This window comes from Hydra vulgaris, chromosome 14 (assembly GCF_038396675.1).
Source record: "Hydra vulgaris chromosome 14, alternate assembly HydraT2T_AEP".
Taxonomy (NCBI): domain Eukaryota; kingdom Metazoa; phylum Cnidaria; class Hydrozoa; order Anthoathecata; family Hydridae; genus Hydra; species Hydra vulgaris.
Window position 1 is genome coordinate 13,107,356 of NC_088933.1, and position 15,479 is coordinate 13,122,834.

The window sequence follows — 15,479 nt, forward strand, 5'->3', positions numbered from 1 at the left end:
GTCTCAAAAAAATTTATTTTTAAAATTTTATGTGCAGAAAAGTGAAATCGTTTCCATTATGTATAAGGATCTTTTAGTAAAAATTTCAGCTTTCTAAGTCAATTCAAAATAAAAAAGGTGTTTTTAAGTAATCTCTATATAATAAAACTTTTTAATTTCAGAAATCGAAAAGTTCTATTTTAATGATTTCTCATTAAAAAAAAAGTCTTATTTTGAGGTGTTAAGAAAAGGAGTTAATTTTTATGTGCTTCAGCAACTAATGCAAGAGTTTCAACCAAAGAAAAAGCGTTTAATTGAAAATATAAATAAATATATAACAGTTATTAGGATTTTCAAGGTGCTCCTAGAAGTCTTTACGGTTTTATCACAGAAGAGCATTTAACTAAAAAGTTCACGCCTCCTTTCTTACCGATGCACAGTAGGCCAGGTGGTGGACAAAACCTAAAAAAGCGTGGAATTTTTTAATATTATGCATAGTTATAGGAAACAGTAACTTTTAGAGTTTTATGTGCATTAAGTTTATATATTTATACTATTTAACAAAATAGCTTTACGAAAAAAGTATAAAGTAAAGATCAGCATTTATAATACACTTATAAAATGGTTTTAAAATAACGAGGTAAATTTTTAACATTCAATACTTTTATTGTGTACAAAAAGTGGCATATATTTTAGGGAACTAGTAAATACAATACATATATATATATATATATATATATATATATATATATATATATATATATATATATATATATATATATATATATATATATATATATATATATATATATATATACATAAATTATGTCGGTGTGTTCTACAAATAGAGTGCTCAATGTTCTTAAAGAATAGAGCAATATTAAATTAGTAAAAACACTTATCTAATTTTTAGTTTTTTTCGACAGCTTATTTCTCCATCATTAGGTTCAACAGGAAGAATGTCTAAACATCAAAAAATTCAAATTATAGAAAAATTATTTCACAGGAAGTTGGGAATTGTTATAATTAAATTATTACATAATTAGTTATAACAATTCCCAATTTCCTGTGAAATATTTTTTTTATAATTTGAACTTTTTGATGTTTAGACATTCTTCCTGATGAACCTAATGATGAAGAAACAAGCTGTCGAAGAAAACTAAAAATTAGATAAGTATTTTTACTAATTTATATATATATATATATATATATATATATATATATATATATATATATATATATATATATATATATATATATATATATATATATATATATATATATATGTATATATATATATATATAAATTAGTAAAATATTTAGTCAAAGCCGATGACAACACTAGTTTTTCTGAAATGTGCCTCCTTAACTTTCTTTTAAATTTTTTGCGACTCCTTAACCTTCTCTGAGTCACACTTTATCAAGTAAAAGATATTAGATTTATGAATGGGGAATAAGATAGCGCTTTCCTTTAAAAAGTCTTCAACTTTTATACGGAAGCTTTCTTCGGGTAAACTGAGAGTCTTGAGTCTTTCGAAAGATTCGTACTTATTGATCTTAGAGGCAATGTATGTAGTTCTTTTAAATTATATATATATATATATATATATATATATATATATATATATATATATATATATATATATATATATATATGTATATATATATATATACATACATTGCCTCTAAGATCAATAAGTACAAAAGATTCGTACTTATTGATCTTAGAGGCAATGTATGTATATATATATATATATATATATATATATATATATATATATATATATATATATATATATATATATATATATATATATATATATATATATATATATATATATATAATCTAATATCTTATTCCCCATTCATAAATCTAATATCTTTTACTTGATAAAGTGTGACTCAGAGAAGGTTAAGGAGTCGCAAAAAATTTAAAAGAAAGTTAAGGAGGCACATTTCAGAAAAATTAGTGTTGTCATCGGCTTTGACTAAATTGACTAAAAGTCGAGTAGTCAAAAGCCGAAATGAGTCGACTAAGAAAAAACAAATAGTCAATTTAATCGACTATAGGCTTCCCACTAATCGACTAAAAGTCAATTTAGTCGAATGAAAATCTTAAAATTCTTTTATCTTTTCATTCAATTTAACTTTCCAATTTTTTATTTTTGCTTGTTCGTTTAAAAACAAAAGCATGTACTATTATGACTAGAGATGTTACGGATAATGGTTTTGCCAAAAACCAAATATTTGGTTGCCTAATATTCAGTGACACTTTTCTATTTTGATGGTTCCGACCTGGTTCATTGAAGTGTATATTGTGAGTATATTGGAAAAAGAAGTTAAGTTATTTTCCAGTATACCCATAAAATTGGCAGTTTCGACTTAACGTCTTTACAACACTCTACAAACTGGCAAAATACAAAAGACGTTTTAAATGTGCTTTCAAAACCAGAGAAAAGCTTTTTTCTGGTTATAAAATTAATTAATTTATGACTTGGCTGTGTAACAGCACACATTATTTGTTGCCTGTTACATCAATTTTTTTAGATATAGTTATGTATAGACGTATCATACTCTTCAAAACACTCAAAATTATTACAAAAATAATCAGGCATTTGTATTTCAGAGGTAATTTTAGAAGTTAATATAGATGAATCTTTACTATAACCTGAACTTTAAACTTCGTATAACTTTAATGGCAATGTTAATTATACGGTTGCAATAAAACAATGACAAAAATCCTTCTCAGTGAAAGGGTGCTTGATACCGATGAACCATTACCAGTAATTAGTAGCACCGATGATGATTCAGCTCTACTTCGTAAGAAAAAGAAATCTAAGTGAAAACGATCAAACTAATCTTTTGAAAAAAATGCAAACATATAAAGATGTGAGAAAGTATAAATTAAATTGCAAATGATAGGTAGCAAACCCTTACAAGTGTTGGTCAGAAAACGCAAAACACTTCCTAACAGAACTTGCTTAAAAAATTTTATTGTTTGCCAGTGGCAGTGTACATATGAAATGGCTATTTTAGGAAGTATGACATCTCTAATAATAACCATCGCTTATTTTTTGTTTAAGCTTATAAAGTTTTAACTAATTAATAGGATATTAGCATTATTTAAGCTTTTTCCGGTGCTTTATATACAGAGGACCGGAAAGTACTCATAGAGCTTAAAGAGCTTACGGTTTTATTATAATAAAACCGTAAGGACTTCTGGGAGCACCTTAATAACTACACAAAAATCAAGGAAAACAATTATACCTAATTAAACAATCGATTATGTATTTCATTGCATTTTTTTGTTTTGTTTACTCAATGCATGGCCAATTCAAGCTGGCTCGGGGTCCGGGGGCAAAATTTAGTTGTGAAGCTCCAAAATCTAAATTTTTTCAATACAATCACATTGTAAATATAATTGTAAAGACTTGGGTATATAGCAAGTATTTAAGACAGTCCCTAAATAGTTAGACCGTTCTCATATTGTTTTGATCCATTAACATTTAAATGATATGATGTTTAAGAATAGAAAGCAAAAATAAATTACTTTATTATTTTTATGACAATTTATTTCAAAAAAATAAATTATTCCCATATTTCGACTTAATCGACTTTTAGTTAACTTAGTTGATTTTTAAAATGTATTAGTTAATTACTCGAATAACACTAAGAAAAATGCTATTAAACCAAAAGAAAAACTAAGGACCATGAAAGTAAAAGTGCGGGCACAAGAGGAAAATAATAGGAACTAGGACAAAATGAATAAGAGGTGGAAGAACTAAAAGATAGAGAGTTTGATATTTTCTTGCACACAGTCAGTGACAGCCTGCCTGAATCTGATAACACTTTTATGCCTTCTTTAAAGACCAGGAAGATTTTAGGGGAAGTACAAGTTAGTCTTCAGTTGGGTATGGATGAACTCCTACGCAGCTAGATTCCTATTATGAGCACATATAGTGTTGGTGTCTGAACCAGGACCAGTTTTTTGATTTCTTTTTATAAAGCTGGTGGTATTAGCCTTGAGGAACTGAAGATCTCAAGATTAACTCTGAGGAGGAATACACACTCTGTAGTCAGAAACCCAGATCATTCAAGAGCAAAACATAACTAGTGATTCAATTTGACACTAAGGTTATAAGCCACTAGACTAGTAAAGAAGAAATTTCTACAACTCACTAAAGGATTGCTATAATTTTTTCTTCATTTGAAGCTGACCCTTTAAATTTGTTGCTTGATATTTTAAAAATTGAAACCACCAAAGTGACCAGGCCATTACCATTCTAATTGTCTTCGAATACTATGAGTTGTCAGATCAGATTATTGGAGTGTGTGCTGACAACTCAGCCAGCAACTCAGATAAAAATAATAGAGTTATAAAGAATATTGTTAATCATGCTTTAGAAAGACCTATTTTCTGGCTGATGTACAGACACCACATATAAGAGAGACATGTATCTCATGCCAGCAACCCTGTTTTAGACCAAACAAAAAAGTACAAACACACAACTTTATGTTTCACCTGAGCAGCTGTGGCCACAAATAAACCGAGAAGTAATAAAATTGAAAGAAAAGTTAAATTTTAATGGTCACAAGAGGCTTTTAGGAAAGATGCTATTTTACACGATCTTTCAGTAAAAACCAAAAAACTCTGTAACACAGCACCGCAGAAGCACTTTCTAGAGAGAAAATTACAAGTATCTTTGTCAGCTACAAACTTATTTTCTGGGTGCAACTATTCTTAATTTTGTTTTCAAGAAGTAAGGAGCTTACCATAAGGTAAAGTTTATGAGTTACTACCTTATTTAGCTGGTAATGTACCTTACATGTACATTACCTGCTGGTAATGCACATACCACAGAACTATCACCCGATTTATTCGGTAACAGTAGTGCCTGAAACTCTCAAGAGAATAAATACTGCTACAAATTACATTGTACTTTTTCACGGACTATTTTTTCCGAAGATTTCTATGGCAACTCAGAGCTTTTTCTAATAACCTGAGAGGTCAAAGTCTACGCAGACTGAATTTTCTCACCAAAAGCTTTTTACGCCAAAGTTGGAGCATTAGATGCTCCAACTTCTTATTGTGTCTCTTGCAGACAGATTCGGATGCTGATGTTAAAAACAACATCTTCAAAATTTTTTTGAGGATGCTGTATTGCCGATCCAGAAAAGGAAGCCTTGGCAATTGAAAAACCTTTAACCAAGACAGCCATTATTCCATTGTCAACTTTTTTGACTTTGTAACTAAGCAGGGTTATCTTCTTTTCTTCTTCTTGAAATTACTAAGAAAAAGCTTTTGTTATAGAGAAAAAAAAGCATAGCAGCTAGCATGAGTGAGAAATCCCCTGAGGTTAATTGTCAAGTATTCTTTTTGAGCAAAACAGCTTGCAGTCCTAAATGATTGAGCTGCAAGCCACAGCAAATTGTACCCTAACTTTATTGAAAAAACATGACGAGGAAAAACTTTTGGACATTATTCTTTAGCTATTATTACAATAATGTATTGGTAAAATTGTTTAGAGTATTTTTTCTATACCATAATATTATAAGAACAAAACATTAATTACCAAGAACATTAATAATCATATCTTTCCTCTTTCAATTAATTTTTGTTTTCTAGGTTGTCGGGAAAAACAAACAACAAATATCCAAGAAAGTCACTAAGAAGTATCTGCAGAGTAAGAGTATCTGCAGATATCTAAAAACTATCTGCAGAGCATCTAAAAAGTAAAATAGTTTTTAAAACTTTTCTTGTTGCTTTTTAGCCAAAGTAGAACAGAAATGTCAATTTCGAACATTTTCTATAATAATATTTCCACCTAAAATATCATTCTTATTCTATATGATATAATCAATGAAATCTTAATCAGTGTTTTGTAAATGTTTTATATTCCCAGATATCTGGATGCTGACCTTAAAAATTGAGAAAACCAAAACATGCTATTATATAGGGACTGCACAGTGGGTCGGATATTAGACATATGGTGGACAAAATTTTTTTGACCTTTTTTTTTACTAAAACCCAAGCAATCACTTTCTAATTAAGATATATTTTTTTTTTTTATAAATTTGAAATTTTTAAAACTTGAAAAACGAGGATTTGTAATTTTTAATTTCAACTCTTTTAACTTTTTAAAATCGTGGAACTGAATAACACACTCTTCTAAGTTTATACTAGTGTCAATAATATCACGGCAACTAGGCGTCATTACCCCTCATCAGGTGCAATTAACTTTAAAAGCAAAAATAATCGAGTAAATTATAAATATAAAAATGCGCACTTAAAAAAAATATGAAAATTTATCACTAGATTAGGTATTCTATTATCAAACTATCATATGTCCACGACACTTGATAGTTTGATAATAGTTCAGTAGACTTTATTATTATAAAGTCCACTGAATTCTAATAGCACTATGTAAATAGAAAACAAGCACTCTTTATAGGCTACGTTCACTGTTTTCATTTTGACTTTTTTAACACTATGTTCTGTTGCGCCATCAAATCCAGCATTGTATCTAAACGTCAATTTAGTTAGTTCTTTAAGCATTGTGATTAGAATAATCTAAGCATTGTGATTAGAATAGTTTAGTTAGTTCTTTAAGCATTGTGATTAGAATAATCTAAGCATTGTGATTAGAATAGTTTAGTTAGTTCTTTAAGCATTGTAATTAGAATAATCTAAGCATTGTGATTAGAATAGTTTACTTAGTTCTTTAAGCATTGTGATTAGAATAATCTAAGCATTGTGATTAGAATAGTTTACTTAGTTCTTTAAGCATTGTGATTAGAATAATCTAAGCATTGTGATTAGAATAGTTTACTTAGTTCTTTAAGCATTGTGATTAGAATAATCTAAGCATTGTGATTAGAATAGTTTACTTAGTTCTTTAAGCATTGTGATTAGAATAATCTAAGCATTGTGATTAGAATAGTTTACTTAGTTCTTTAAGCATTGTGATTAGAATAATCTAAGCATTGTGATTAGAATAGTTTACTTAGTTCTTTAAGCATTGTGATTAGAATAATCTAAGCATTGTGATTAGAATAGTTTACTTAGTTCTTTAAGCATTGTGATTAGAATAATCTAAGCATTGTGATTAGAATAGTTTACTTAGTTCTTTAAGCATTGTGATTAGAATAATCTAAGCATTGTGATTAGAATAGTTTACTTAGTTCTTTAAGCATTGTGATTAGAATAATCTAAGCATTGTGATTAGAATAGTTTACTTAGTTCTTTAAGCATTGTGATTAGAATAATCTAAGCATTGTGATTAGAATAGTTTACTTAGTTCTTTAAGCATTGTGATTAGAATAATCTAAGCATTGTGATTAGAATAGGTGCTTGTATATTAAGCAGCTAAGAGTTTTAAAAGATCTTTTAGGGGTATGAGTACTAAATAGTCATCTACATGAATGTTCTTAGGATGTATATGTCTTTTTCTTCAGCACCATTTCTTAGAAGCTAGTATATTGATTTTGATATACCACCATCAATAATTTATAATAAAGTTTAATCTGTTGAATAATTAGCAGCTTAGGGTTTTTATTTCAAATTTTTAAAATTTTTTCGACAGTCCTGTATTTAAACTCAATTTTTAGTTTTAATTTTGTTACATAAAGTTAAAAAATTAAAACTAAAAATTTGGGACTAGATAAACTATTAATAACATCGTTAAGCTATATATGTTATATATGTTATATATATATATATATATAACATATATAACATATATAACATATATAGATATATTTTATTTATATCTGTTGTAAAAATTATCATTAGATGAATTCATATTCAAAAAATCAGTTAAATTTTAACTATATTTCATTATCCAATGGAATTAAATCTAAATAGTTTACGGAAATTAAGTCCTCGTTGGAAGTTGCATCGTCATAGTCGTCATTGCTTTCACTATCCTCTTCGCTTTCGCTATATTGATGATGCGAGGAACTAGAAGGCATTTCTGTTAGTAAACTTATTACCTCAGAAGGAAGAGGTAACTTAAGATGATTCTGAATTCTTCCATTTAAGTTAATACTGGATGGGATAAGATCTGAGGTATCTAAGGCTCTATGAAAAATATCTTCTAGATTTTTTTTCTGCTAGTTTTACGAGCATAAAATTGTCTATCTTGTTTAAAAACTTTATGCCTAGCTTCAGACTAACCATGAGCGAGGCTAGGTTTTTTCAAACCAAGACGAGACCGAGACGAGAAGTTAGTACTTCTCGTGAGAACGAGACGAGACGAGAAATTTAACAATTTTTTGTTGGCTCTTGTGTTTCAAGTCTGACGTTTTACTTGCGCTTCAGTTTTGAATTAGGGGACAAATCTGCTAAAAGGACTCTGACAACAGGTTGGCACTCAAAATTATCCTTAACCTGTGAGGCTAACCATTCTTTTGTTGTTTGAAATTTTTTTGAAGAGCTTCAAGTTAAGCTAATGAAATTCGAGTTGAAAGTGCACCATTTTATACAAAAAGTTTTTGTATTTAAAATCTAATTAAAAATATTTAAAATCTAATTAAAATTTTTTAATTAGATTTAAAAAAAAAATCTAATTAAAAAATCTAATTAAAAATTTAATTTGTTTTTGTCAATAACAAATTAAATTTTTAATTAGATTTATTAAAATCACGGAGTCAAAATATTAATTAATTAAAAAAACAAATTATTAAGCATTTTGTAAATTATAATAATTTTTAATTTGGAAAATAATGTAATATTTAAGTCTCGCAAAAATTTTCTATTTCTCGTTTCTCACGAGAAATCCCATTACTCACGAAAAACGAGAACGAGACGAGATCTCGCTCATGGTTACTTCAGACCCTTCTTCACCAAAATAACCTATTGGTATTACTGTATTTTCTTCAATTTGTCTGCCATGTATTAAAACTTTATGTACAGTTGCAGGCAGCGGATACCAAGGATATTTTGACATATAATGCTTCGCCGTATCAAAACAATATTTTTCAAATTTATCTAAATTAATTTGATACTGGGAAGAAATGCATATAAGAATAGTTTTAAATTTTTTTATTAATTCTTCATCCACGTAAATTCTTCATAAGTTATTTCGGAAAATTTTTTAACATTTTCAAATGCTCGGCGTGCAGAATTGCCGTCGTTAGTACTTCCAAAACCATCTACTTTTGGTTTATCCGCGTAAAGGTGTAAATTTTTAAAGAACCGTTGTTGTATTTCTTTTTTTCTTCATAAAAGAATTTTCATAAATCATATCTGTATGATATGTGGACGATGCATTCAAAAAATCGTTTCCAAGCATGTAGTGGACTAATACCATACTGTAAAGTATTAGGTTTAGGCTTTAATAATTCTGCGGTTTTGAGTTCCTGCACTTTAACAAAATCATTGGGAGTAGCTCCACATATAGGACAAGCTTGGTTTGATTTTGTTCCAGTTAATATATTTAAAATTTTGCCATCAATTAGCGTCATAAATATAGTAAAGCTGATTTGAATTTTTTTATTATTAAAGAAATAAATTGATATTGGCTCTAGTTTATTTATTTGCCCGTCAATATCTTGTTTTTCTTTTAAAATGTGTTCTTTGGATTCCTTTATGTATTCGACTTTTAAAGGTCTAGAAAACCACACAGATTGAGGAGTGCGATTGTTCCATAAGATGTTATTATCTTCTGAGTTCAAACGAAGTGGTACAACAGTTATCACAAATAAATTTGAATCAAAATGACAACCAGCTGACATCAAAACCATAACTAAATATCATATCGGCTATAATTTCGTTAGTATTAATGGATTCCATGTGCTGAAAAATCACTTCTTCTTGTAATTGTACAATACGTTTCACTGTATGCTCTAACAAACTCTTTAATGGTACTTGTGCAATGATATCGGAAATTGATATACCATTTAGTCTACATGCTGATTTACATTTCCAAATCTCTTTGTAATCTGGATACATTTTACAATTTTTGATAACAGCTCTTTGTCTAATGTTTTGATACTGCTGTTTACTTAAATTAGAATCACGTTTCTTTTGCTGACGAAACATCTCTTATATTACAAGCAGCCATACCTGCTGCTTGTAATATAAGAGATGTTTCGTGCAAGTTATCCCGGCATAACTCTGATGCTTCCAATCTCTTGGCCCGATCCGATTTTTCGGTATATGATAACCTTGGTCGTCCAGAAGATGTTGATGGAATTGATTGACTTTAAGATGTTGATGGAATTGCATCATCAGTAAATGTAATTTCTCTTTTTAACCAATCTGAATTTTTACTTTTAAATCGGCATATTGTTCTTTGGCAATCTGACAATTTTTATTCAAAAGAATTGTACAAACGACATATTTTCTTTTGAATATCATTGCTAATAACTACTGTTTCATCACTTCCAGCTATTTGAATAACGTGCTCAAAAACATTTGACTTTTTTTTATATCTTTCTTTTTCAGCCATACATTAAATAAATTCTCGTATTTGAAACGGAACATCACTTCAAAAAAACAGATATATTTTTAATTGGGGCAACTAGGGGCAAGTTTTGAAAATTGGAATATATTCCTAAACATTACCAAAATTTAATCGTGTAAATATATATATAGAGAGAAATACGGAGATTTTTTTAAAAGTCAAATCAAAGTTTTGAAAAATGTCAAGGAAGAAAAAATTCTATACACGCGCCTAATTCTTTTATATAATCAATATAATAATGCAGTATTTTAATTTAATTAAATATTTTTAAAAACTATATACCTGTATAAAAATAATTTTCTTTACAGCAATCAAAAATGTTATTTATTTCAAAAGTTATGCATTATTAAACTAACAGCTCACTTTACGCTAACTCACTGCAAACTAAGCTGAGATAAAAAATATCCACAATTTGAGTGCATATTAAAAACAAACTAGGTAATCAATTTAAAAATAGACCACGTTTATTATCATTTTGGTGGGTTTACTTTAAGGTACCACAAAAAAAAAAAAAAATCTTTTTAAGAACTTAAAAAAATTGAGTTTCTGCCAAAAAATCGGGTCTCAGAAACCATAATGAAATGGTATATCATAAGGAAATAGTTTATTTTTTCGTATAAGCCCGTAAATTTCACCAATTTTTATAACATTACTAAACAAAAATGCACAAAAATTATTAGGTAAGGAGTACAATTTGCATTAACAAACAAAATAACATGTGTCTATGTTTGGTAAAAAAAAATTAATTTCAAGAAAACAGCATAAATTACAAATCATTATTTTAAAATGTGAAAGAAGCCTTAAAAGGGAAATTTAGGGGCAAAGTCTATAGTTTGAATTGGTTGTATATATATTTGTATTTACTAGTTCAAGAACCTAATATAGGTTTTCCTAGGTTCCCTAAAATATAACATTTACTTATGTTAAGAAAACACTTAAATGTTAAAAACTTACCTCCTTATTTTAAAACCATTTTATAAGTGTATTATAAACGCTGATCTTTACTTTATTCTTTTTTCCTAAGGCTGTTCTGTTAAATATTTTAAATATAATTGCGTATGCACTATACTAATTACGTATGCACATAAAATTTTAAAATTTCCTTTTTCCTATAACTATGCATGTTATGCATAGTTATAGGAAAAAGGGCATTGCATAAGCCTAAAACCGAGTTTATTATCTCAGCTAAATGTTTAATTACAAAAAATACAATTCAAATTAACGGTTCTTTCCTAAATTTAAAAAATATATATATATTATACATGGAACCCTAACTGATTTTTGTGGTTTTAAAACATACTATTATACTTATAACAATTTAAAAAAAGTAAAAATAGAGTATTACGAATATGTTTTTTTTTTTTTTTTAATATAATAAATATTTTTTTTTTAGGTTTTGTTCACCACTTGGCCCACTGTGGACTGTCTGAACATAGACTTAAATTTGACTTAAATAGCTAAAATTTTAACTGCACAACTTAATTTTAACTTTAACAAGCAACTTATACAATTTTACAACTTGTACAAACCTATAACAATTTTATTTTTTAACGCTTCGAATTTTGAAATAATTATCGTTACTTCGTTATGTTATCGGTACTTATTATTATCAATTAGCGTTTTTTGAACAAAATAAAAATTTTTAGGTGGAGACATTTAATTAAAACTCAATTACACAAACATTTTTTATTGCATAATCATTTTGTCATTTGACTGAATCTAAATTTACTTAATTGCCGAGTAATGAGTTTGTTTCATGTTATAAATCGAACGATTCACATCCTTGGTATAGGGTAGAGCGGAGCCTATCGGGAGAGTGGGGCATAAGGGGACAGTTATGCCTGAAGCCTAATATCTCAGCGTAAATTTTTTTTTTTTTTTTTCAATTTTTTTTTGATAAAACATTTTAACAGAACTGTTATGGTGAATCTCTTTTAATGGAACTTAATACACTCAATGTTTATAAACTTAACATATACCAAGTTATGCTTCATCAAAAAGTCAAAACATGGTTTATCTCCTAATATATTTCACTCTTACTTCATTAAAATTACTCATAAATACCCCATAAAGTTTTCAACGAATAATTTTGTTGTCCCGAGATCTTATTTAAAACTCAGTTCATTTTAAATTCAATACCGAGGACCATTTATATGGAAGAGTTTCTTGAAAAATATTATTAAAAATAAAACTCTTTTAAACTTCTCCCCAGAACAATTCAAAAGAAAATCTAAACGATTTCTATTAGAAAATAACTTCGATCTTAAATTTTTTTTTTAAATTAGTACCTAAAATAATTAAACTGAAAAAAGTCATCGTTACTCACTTAATTTTATTTTGATTTGTTTCTTATTTTCTTCTCATAAAAATAAAAAATAAATAGCTAAAAGAAAATATATCTTATACGATTTACTATTTGTAATATATTGTGTTTTACTTTATCATTTTCAACCTGTAATTTTTTAACTTTTAATTTTTAATTTGTTTCATAAACTGAAGACGACAATGTAAACGGGGCTCGGCGATATGACAATTTACGTCTTCTTCTTGCTCCGGCCATTTATTATCTATGCACAATCTTTCTTAATGTATATTTTATTAAACGGCAAAGTTAAATATAATAAATAAATAAAACCGTATCGTAAAACGATTTCGTTACGCATCTTATCGTAGGATAACAAATTATTACCAAATCTGAATAGAGGAAAGAAAAATTAAAAAAAGATCATTTTGACATTTTGACTCATTTGTAGTGAACTTTTGGATAAATCATTTTGAAATATGTTTCTGAGAAAAACGCAAAAGTAAGTTCATTAATTTTAAAACATATAAAAAAAAAATTATGTTATTAGTGTAACTTACCTCTAAATGTTTATAGTGATTTGAAAAGAAGTCTTGTATTTATTAAAAATTAATATCAATTTTTACATAACTTGTTTTTTAAGAAAAATTAAAATAAAACAACGTTTTCAACTTCATTTTGTTTGCTTTCTTATTTATGTATTCACTTTCATTGCAGAATCCGCATTTTTTTTATCTTTGTATTTTGGAAAAAGCAAACTCTTTGAATAATCGAGTATCTCTTTAGTCGACTAATTTAAGGAAAATTTTATTTGATTTTTTTTTGCTTTTCTTTTGCCGCTCGAACTTGTGCTAAGGTTATCTATTTACATTCAGGTAAAACTAGGGCATCTTCTGAATAATTCCTGTGCTGCTTCTCAAGGTTCTATCTTGTGGCCATATTTTTTGTTGGTCTATATAAATGACTTAAATAAAGCCTCAGACTTAATGAGTATCATGTTTGCCGACGACACCAATTTATTCCTGAATGATAATGACATATCCAAACCCTTTTCTACAATGAATGATGAACTTAAAAACATATCTACTTGATTCAATAGTAACAAATTAATGCTCAACATTAATAAAACCAAATGGATTCTTTTCCATTCGCTCTCTATTAAAATTTAATTTATTTATTAATATTCGTAATACTGCAACTTTATAAAGTTGCAGTATTACGAAACTAATTAAATAAAAATACTTTGGATGTGGCTGTTGCAACAGCCATATACAAAATCAATAAAGATTTTTTTTTTGGATTCAATCTCGTTTACTAACTATTTAGAAAATAACGACTTTAGAGGTTTGACTGTTTAGTAACAGTATCCACAATAATAATGTCAGACACTGCTTGCAAAAGACTAGAACTATAAGATATCATCAAATTTTGTATCACTAATTTTTGATATTTTCAAAAACATTTGATATTTTGCGGTTTGTTTATAAACTAAATTTAGCGTTGCGTGGTTTATGGACGATTCTAAAGTGTTATGCCTAAATTTCATCAAAAATTATTCAAATTTATTGAAACTTAGCAAGTATTTTTATAAACTTAGCAAGTATTTTTATAAACAAACGTCTAACCCAGTGGGCACAGTACGTTTTTAAAACGTTTTTTGGACGTTTTTATTAGGTTTAAACCTCTAAACGTCTAAAAAACGTTTTAAAAACGTTTTAAAAACGTACCGTGCCCACTAGGAAAAGACAAGTTGTTAAGATTACTAAAAGTTTAATAAAAACAAAGAAAAAAGGAAAATTCATCGAAACTCATTTTTTTAAATATAATTTTGTTAAACTTTTTATTATAACAACATTTGTGCGTTAGAGGCATTTATATTCAGGTTTTTGTTTATATAGATTATTATAAACAAAAAACCTTTTTGAGGTTTGTTTGTGTATCAGACGGAAGTCATGATATAAATCGGGTTCATGTTTAAGTAATTAAAGTGTCAAAAAAGTCAATCAAGTCATACGTATACGATTAAGTCATAATTAAATAATTAAAATAAAATTTAATCAAATAAATTCAATAAGTTTCAACTATTTTTTTAATTTATCGTTGTAAAGTGAAATTCTTGACAAATATAGTATGTTTTCAGAACGAAGTTCTTACTTATATTATCATAAGGACGTTATTCAAGCGTCTCTCTCTTTTTTCCCCTGTATATATATTTATATATATATATATATATATATATATATATATATATATATATATATATATTATATATATATATATATATATATATATATATATATATATATATATATATATATAAAGCAATAAAATTACGTATCATTATTGAATTAATAATATCGTTATTAATTGTCTGTTTAGTTTAGTTTATTATTATTAATTGTCAGTTTACTTCATCAAAAATAAGGTTTTTTGATGGTTTTTTCAAATGACAATGAAGTTTTGAAAAAAATTCAAATATTATGTTCAAATACTTAATCCTAAATCAAAGATGGGTTTATAAGCTTCAGCGTGACACACCTTCGACCATTTTAAAATTACTTTTATTAAATCAAAAATGTCGCCGATGACAAAAAATACATAGATGCGTCAATTTAAAACAAAACAAAAACTTGACTTGATACTATTTTTGCTTTACATGCTGTATAGCAAAAATAGTATATTTTAATAATCTTAAAAGAAAATAAATTATATTCTTTTTAGATTAGATTAAC